The 8,885-nt window shown below is 38.2% G+C and overlaps 1 long non-coding RNA gene across 1 annotated transcript; it reads right to left on the reverse strand.

Annotated features, from left to right (window-relative positions):
• Positions 1-309: 309 nt before the first annotated feature.
• LOC116576782 lies at positions 310-8,457 on the reverse strand. Its single transcript, XR_004280279.1, has 3 exons — positions 8,234-8,457; positions 6,783-7,097; positions 310-369 (listed from the first exon to the last, which is right to left on the reverse strand). It is a non-coding gene; the product is annotated as an uncharacterized LOC116576782 (long non-coding RNA).
• Positions 8,458-8,885: the final 428 nt, after the last annotated feature.

Raw genomic sequence — 8,885 nt, forward strand, 5'->3', positions numbered from 1 at the left:
ATTTTATAGGACTAGTCTTTAAATGTTCTGTAATTATGAACTCCTTTGAGAATCTGGTAAAAGTTACTGTAGTAGACATTCTTTGATTTACCTTCCCTTTATCCTTTCCTTGGGGAATCTTCCCTCTAATTCCATATGTTCCTTTTGGGAAACAAGAAAACATATGGCTCAGGCTAGGCTCATCATAGTATTACAATTCTCTGGAGCCAGTAATTGGCTCAAGAAATGGACATGGGTCACATGAAGACCAATCATAGTCTTTCTAAATAATTTGACGAATTGGACACTGAGAATTATACCTTTATTTTTTTGTAAGCTGTAGATTCAGTGTTGCTTCATCTTCCTGATGTATGAAGAGAGAAGACATGACTAGCAAGAAACAATGGGATAATCACATAAAGAGACACAAAAAGGAAATGGGTTCAGAGAAAGGTAGAGAAAGAGAGAGAGAGGTACAATGAACTGATACTATTAAAACAATAAATCCAACCAATTTTATCCCTCAAATGTCCAATTATACAAGTCTATAAATTGTCTCCATCCCCTTCCCCCTCCATTTTTTTTTTGAAATTTTATGTTTAAGCTAGTTTGAGTTGGTTTCTCCCACTTTCTTTTGAACCCATTCTTAGATCCATAACTATGGACACATTCTTCAGAAAATGCACAATGCAAAAATGTCACCCATACAATATATTTTAAGGGGAAATAGGGACAGATATTTTCATCATTTTAAGAGCCTCTGTCTCAGAATACAATAGCAAAAAAAACTTATTTACTTAGTTCTTATTAGTTACAAAACAGTTTTCTGTAAAATCTCATTCAGCTGTTATGAGACTGCAGAAGGTTGTGTATCATTATTCCCATTTTCCAGATAAGGAATAGAGACTCAGAGACATTGAGGAACTTTCCCACTAACTAGGAAATAGTGACAAGGTTCAAGATGCCTTTTTTGCCAGTTTTGCTTTTCGGAGAGAACCTAGGAAGTAATGTAGATAGAAAATGCCTTTCTAAACTCTCCCATTTACAGGATACCAGAAGTAAAATTCAAGGTCATAATGAAAATTTATAATAATTTCTCTTATTATTCCAGCCAACTTCCCATTTCTAATTGATTTTTCTTATGTTGCTTCTCCAGCTTGTGAGCAATGCTCAAACCAAATGTTTAAAAAACTTTCCCCTTGAAGATTTAATGACTCCAAATCTGTATTTGATTACTTGGTTCCACTGGGGTTTGTGTTTGTGCAACGGCCAAGACAGAAGAGCAAAGAGAAATCCTGTTGGTCATGCATTATGTATCTGCTGTCACTGGATTTGGGCTGAGACTGAGACTGTGACGTCTTCACCGGGCTTAGCATTTACTTTGAGCCGCTTGCTTTGTTTGAACATACTCTCTTCAGACTGTGAAGGGTTTAACTCATGAGTCAACTGTGCACAACCACTCACACTATAAATTCCAAAAAAAGTCAAGGAGATTTAGTTTCTGGGTTTGATCTTTAAATGACCAATAGATTTCATCTTCTTGTAAGGCGGTTAAAATCCTTCCCTTCCCCTTTCCCTATTGAGCTCATCACACATCAGCTCTTCAACTGGGACAACCAATGCCAAGGTGTTCATAAATGTTTTGGTGACATAACTAAGGGGAAAAAATTGAGTCAAGTGGGATAAGAGTAGGTGGGTCTGGATCTACCATTAATTAGTTGTGTGATCCTTGATCAGTCAATTTACTTCATTCCCAGCTTCCCTAGTGGTGAGATGAGATATTGGTGCCAGGGGTTCAAGCAGCTCATCTTAAGTCTGGAAGTCTATAAAATAGAAACAACCAGCCATTTCATTTTGTATATAATGTAATTTGTGTTCTACAACATAGTTTTGGTCTTTGGGTCCTATTTAATTTATTGACTTTTTTTTCTTAAAGATTTATCTATTTATTTGAGAGAAAGAGAGAAGATGAGTGGGGGCAGGAGCAGAAGGAAAGGTAGAGAACCTTAAGCAGACTCCCTGAGTGCAGCCTGGAGCCCAGGATGGTCTGAGAGCCCTGAGACCACAACCTGTACTGAGACCAAGTGTCAACCATTTAACAGACTGCACCACCCAAGCATCCCAATTTCTTGACTTTTAATTAAGTATTCTAAATGAGCCCTTAGACGTAAAGGAATATCAGGAATATTTCTTTTTTTCAAGTTGGGTAAAAATGTAATACTTGGGGGATGATGCAAATTCAAATTCTGGTTTAAACTCTTTGGTTTTCATAAAATGGTTCAAATTAGTAATGAGACTATAAATGTGAATATGTGTATATTTTTACTTCCTAAAGAAATCAAGGATTCTCTGAATAAGATTTAGGGAAGTGATTGTAGATTTCAGGTAACAGTTTTATTTGAGATCACTGATTCTATATCAATAACTGAGATATTTGTGGATGGTATATTTAGGACAATTTCCAGTTTGACTTAAAACACTTCCACTTATTTTCTAGAAATAGGTAAAATACACAGCAAATGTAACTATCTTTATAAAATTAAATTGAAGCAACACAATTAATTTGGAAATCAGAAACCCTATGTGTTTATATATGTATAGCTCTTACTACAACCACATGTATAAATGGCTTGTAGTATCTATCATTCTCCAGAGCAAAACTAATTTTTGAAAATCACCTAAAAATGTTCTTAGGCATAAAACAATTATCAATTCATTGAATTCCCATCATACCACTCTGCTGTTAAAACAAAAACACCTTTAATGAGTCTTGTCTATTAACTAAAGTGCAAATGTGTCAGGTTGACACCAATCCTTCATAATCTGACCACACCCAATGTTTAAGTCATATTTTACTTAGTAATTCTAGTAATTTCCCTCCAGATACTATTTTGTCATTTATTCAACACACTTTGCATTTTTGCACTGACATGTCCTTTGCTCGTTCTCTGTTTATCAAAAATCTATCAATTCTTAAAGTGTGAGCCAAATGCTACTTTCTTTGTGAACCTATGTCTTCTAATGAGAATTAATTCCTCCTTCCCTCCCCTTACCTGTGTTCTCACAATATTTTGTTGGTAGCTCTTTTGTGGCATTTAACACGCTTGTCTTATAGAATAGTTAATGTCAGAGGGCTGATAAATAGAATTGTCATTTGCTTAAAGGAAAGCCAATATATGAAAAATCAGAACTTATAAAACACATTCACTAGGAAATTATTATTTTCATAGCAAGAAGATTCTTAGGCTGACAAGATAATTTGCTGTGAAATTCCTTGAAGTTTCAAGTACTTTTAATGTACCTAATATTATTTGATTTATCACAGTTAAATTTAACTGAACTCTGTAGGGCACATACCTATTGCACAAACTGAGGTAGTAAAAAATAAATGAAATTCATTTTGGTTCATAAAAATCTAAAACTTGGAATCAAAGTGGTAGTATAGCTACTGGACCATTCATTTTAAATGTGTACAAAAATTTTGTAGACTCTGTGACTCTCCAGGGAGTTTAGATTCTCTACATTTAGAAGGAAAGCTCAGGCTTTACCTACTGCTTGACTTCTTGTAGAATCTTTGAGCAGGGTCATATGAGATTTTAGTCATTTTATGAAACCACCAGTAGTCTTGCTCAGGAAATATCAACAGCCATGCTGGGCTGAGGGAGTTGTTTACTTTGTGCTGAAAGGGAATAAGGAAGCACGAAAGACCTCCATCTGCTGGAAAAACACCGTGGGTTATCTGGACACGGAACTGAGCTTTTATTTTTCCACTCTGATTCATTCTTCCTTCTTTTCTTACTTCAAGTCCCAGAAAACTACAATCCCTAGACTCTCTTGCTCTCTTTCTTGAAGGGGGATTTTACCAGTAGGCAGGATAGGTAGAAGATTGGACGGTGGGTGGAAGGGAAAATCCAGGACATCCTATCTCTTTTATCTTTATTTCATATGATGTATCTGGGTGAGGTTGTGTCCTCCTGTACCTTCTCCAGGAGCTTTCTCTACAATCTTAGCTTCTGCCATGAAGACATACCAAAGTTGTCGTTTGGTCTAGTGACCCTGGGACCTGGGCTCTGATAACACTGTACCTTAGATATGAGCCTTCATTCCTAGGGGTAGCATTAATTTTCTGTTTTTACTAATCTCTTGGTTGCCCCACTGCCTTTTTGGCTTCTTAATTCTTTTACCATACGTATAAATAATTTTCTGCATTAAAATACTTCTGTTTGAAATACATAGAGTGGTTTCTGCTCTTCTCATTGGATCCTGACTGCCCAAAATCCTCAGTTCTGAAACTCATCTCTACAAAGAAATGAAGAAAAACCACCTCAAAAAATGAAGTCTATTCTGCTTTGGGTACATTTGCATATATTATGTTATGAGCCTTCTAATAACAGTATGACAGGTTTCATTGTTCCCATCTTGCAGATGATGAGACTGGAAATCCAAAGGTTACATAATTTACCTGAGGACTGAAAGAAAGCTTAACAGTATTGGAGAATGGATTCATACTTAGCTATCCTATTTCTAAACCTATAGCACAGATAGGTATAGGATTCCTCTACTCGAAGTAGATGCATTAACTTTGTCTATTTTCAAGTGCAAGAGTTACAACTCTTAATCAGAAGATGCTTGCACGATCTTCCTACCTTTTGTCTTAGAATTAACTTGTGTGGATTATGCATCATTAGTCATAGAAAGTATTATTACAAAAAATGGTCAAGGAACATTTAGTAGAAAAAATAGTCCAACATTCCTGTAAGGATCAAAATTGTCCTTTCTCTTCCTGGAAATGCTCTGCAGTGTCACATGTAAGACGATGCAGTCCAGGGTCATATGAAATGCCATCACTGGGGATCCCAGACTTCAGACTCAATTATTTTGCCTTTGAAATACATGTGCACTAGAGGGAATTTAAAATCATGCAGCCCTGAAATCAGATTGCTTTCTTTCTTAGGATATATAAAATCTGTTATTTGCCCTAAGAATTAGAATTTTATTCATTCATGCATTCATTCATTCATTCAACAAAACTTTTTTTGAGGACTCCCAGATAAAAGCTATTCAATCAGATGCTGCAAAATTTCACTTAAAAAAGAGAGTATGAAAGGGTGTCTTGGAGGTTCAGTCAGTTAAGCATTTGAATTTTGATTTTGGCTCAGGTCATGATCTTGAGGTGGTGAGAGGGAGCCCTGTGTTGGGCTTCATGCTCAGCAGGGAGTCTGCTTGGGGATTTTCACTCTTCCTCTTCCTCTGCCCCTCCCCCCTATATGTGGGTGCTCTCTGTCTCGAAAATAAATAAATAAGTAGTATGACAATATCACACAAAAAAATGCATATATAGTCAAGGACTTGCTCTTATTTCTAAAACCCAAAATCTATTCTTGTTTTGGGCACTCGGTTTCTATCTCCTTCCCACCTTCTACCAAGATTATTCAGACATGTTCTTGTATTTTCATTACTTCCTTCTGTAGGTATTATTTCCTTTTTGATATTTCAATCCTTCTACCCTTTGTCCTATAGCCTCTGACATTTTCTTTGGCAAATTCTGCTTTTTCCTTTAAAGGTCTCCAAGTTCAGAAGATGCCTCCTCCTTTCTGTAGCATACACATATGTGTGTTCTGTTTTTTTTCTTACTTACAACTCTGGAGGTAAGTAATTTCTGTGGCCACAAAGCTTTGGGCATCTGGACAAAGAGTAAGAAACTGGGAAATCAAAATGCATTCTTGAAAGAAATAAGAAATAAACTAATTCTGATTTGTGGCTAGGACTGACGGGGAAGCCCAAAGCATGATGATCCTGGACATTTGGGAGGATGCATGAACTATCTGGCAAAAGCTGTGGTTGTATTCCCTATGGCTCTACGTTATGGGCAATGAGTGCAAGTTCAGTACAAGGAAAACCTTTATGAAACACAGAACTTTATAAAACAAGATGGGTACTCTCTGGATGTAGTGACTTTTCTGTGCTGCAGGTACATGTAAGCATTAGTGAGATTCCACAGGGTGTGACTGTCTTAGAGAAAACTGAAGCACTTGGGATGAACAGTTGGACGTCATGATCCTCAAGGTCCCTTCCAACTCTGACATTACAACTTGAGGCTCACTATGTGTCTATGTGCTAGAGAAGAGTTCTATTTTTCTTCACCAACTCCTTGTGCTCCCTGTATATACTTTGCCTTTGTAATTCTAGACTATTCTTACTCTCAAAAGCAGGCTTTTTGATGCGTCTTAAGTATCCATATGGGGCCAAGTATGTGCTAAGAAGAAGAAAAATGAGAAACAAAAGATAAATTCTGTTAAACTCAGCTTCATCTTTTTTCACAAACCGGCAAGGAATTCTCAAAGCAAAATGCCTACATTTCTCAAGTATATTTGTGCCAAGAGTCTTCATGAAAATCTTTTGCAACAGAGACAAAAAGGCTTGGTTCCTGGAAAAAATTATCAGAGCCTTGCCTGAGCTCCTGCCGGTGGAGCCTCATCACCCAGGGCCGGCAGATAATATGGTTATCTGCTGGAGTGGAACCAGCTCATTTGCGTGTCATGAGGCTGGCAGCTCTGTGTGCCCAGGGCACATTAAACTTTTACCTTACACATGTCAAGAGTGCTTGGGCCACTGCCACCTTCTCCTCCCCTGCTCTCCAGATTCTATTTTCTTTCTTTGGTTTTCACATCATGTCTACCAGAGTCAACCAGGAAAGGTTTCTGTCCTTTGCTCTTTGTAGAGCCCATTTGGCTTTCTCTTGTTCTGCAACTACCAATAAAACAAGGGCTTACTCATAAGCCCAACTTACAGGTCTAACTTACCCTGCAAAATATACATTGACCTGACTATTCCCCTTCATGTGTACTGTACTCCCTAGGGACAAATGAAATTTCCCAATTCTTCAGTCTTTTATTTTGCTTCTCTCTCTTGTGCCTAGGATGTCCCACATGATCCCATCCGTTTTTATGTGTTTTACTTCTATCCATTCTTCAAGACTCAGCTCATGACAGTCTAGATAACCCACTGTTTATCAAAGTACTGGAGAACACGCAGGTGAGGGAAGTACCAGCATCATGGAGAAGGTGTTCTCTGCAGGCCAAGGCTGGTAGTAGGAGATGCCATTTCAGGAAAGAACCCTGGATGGAAAAGAAATGGCAACATTTCAAACTAATAAGGATATGTGATAGATCTAAACCATCAAAAGCATGGTGGGTAGAATTATCATAAGCAGTGACAAGATTAGAATTGTAGTTGGGGGCCAATAAGAATAATGTTATAAAATAACATGCTAAAAAATGCTAAAATGCTAACATGCTAAAAATGCTATAAAATAAATGATATAAAACAGGGGTCTGAGGTCAGCTGTTCCCCCAAAATTTCATCCCTTGCTTATCTACTGGATCTGAGACAGTATTCAAGTCAGGAATTCACTAAGTCGGTGAATGGATTCTTTGGATGCATGAGGATAGGTGAATTCTCCAGGAAAAAAAGACTCTTTCATGGCAAGTGTTATCAGGTAATGATTCCCTCAGTCCCTTCTATGGAACTACTAACACAGCAAGGGAGCTATGGGCATTTATTTAGGAGATGATACACAGGGGAATATTCAAATATTTAAAGGGCCCCTGGGCATGGGATCCAGGATCACATTGATATGTAGGCACTTGAAGCATAAGTATACTCCCTTCCTTTAGTCTAACGAATGTGGAGTCAGACAATAAATCTGGTCCTGGCCCAAGCCTGAATTACAATGGATCTACAGACTCATCATTAGTCATTCCCCACTCCTTGGTGTTTACTAGAACTCCATATTGGTATCCTTGCTATGGGATTTGAACTATCATCATGGAAAGACCAACCGAAAGCCTCTGAAACTGCCTCCATCCCAGATCAAGAGAGTTAAATAAAAACAGTTTGTTAAGAAAGGGCTTGCAGCATGTGCAGCCTATGATTCCAGCAATTCTGCTATTTGGGGCATGTGACCGACTGACCCCAGGATATTAGAGGATTCTGTTGTGATAAAAGGCACCACTTGGGATTTGTGGCAAGCCTATAGGAGTGGGCAAGTGTAAACAATATCTTTGAATCATTTATGACACTCACTAGAAAGTGTTCACCACAGAAGAGTTACTGAATAAAAATAAACAGAGTGACTCAGACAACTGAGCTCAGCCAGGCTCTGTCTTTGGTAGCTCAATAGGTGCAAGAATGGCTTGACCATGGAGGTAGGGATGGAGGTGATATATGGTCAAGAGCTTGGGGTCCCACTTACCAAAGCTGACCAAAATACTGCTCCTGCTGACTGCCCGACTTAACAGCAACAGAAATTAGGCAGAGCCCTTCATACAGCATCACCTTTCAAAGGGACAACCAGCCACTTGGTAGCAAGTTGACTGTATTTTACTTTTCCCAGAGAAGTGATGAATGTCCTCTATTTTGAATGGAATCAACACGTATTCGGGATATGGGTTTGCCCATCCTGCCTGCAAGGCCCTAGCCAATACCACTATTACAGACTTCTAGAATGTTTAATCTATTGTCATAGAATCCTGAATTACACCACATTGGACCAAGGCAACTACTTTAAAGCAAAGGAGATGTGTCAGTGGACACCTGACCATGGGCTCTACTACTTCTATAATGTATCTATTGCTGCACCTAGCAGCTTCCCTCTGTTAGAATAAAAACCACATCTTTCATTCACATTTGCATCTAGTACTTTGCAGAAAGAAAGTTCACAACTAAAACCCTATACCTGCTATTTGCTGTTGATAAAAACTAGGGGGAAAGGAGGTTGTACAATGAAGCTTTATTTAGTGTGAAGGAGAAACTGGACTCTGGAATTCCATTTGATTCCTTGAAGCTCTTGTGAACACCTTGTAGGATCTTCCTCCTTCAAGACAATCTCTGCTTTGGGGGAATTC

The sequence above is a fragment of the Mustela erminea genome, chromosome 17 (assembly GCF_009829155.1).
Source record: "Mustela erminea isolate mMusErm1 chromosome 17, mMusErm1.Pri, whole genome shotgun sequence".
Classification (NCBI taxonomy): domain Eukaryota; kingdom Metazoa; phylum Chordata; class Mammalia; order Carnivora; family Mustelidae; genus Mustela; species Mustela erminea.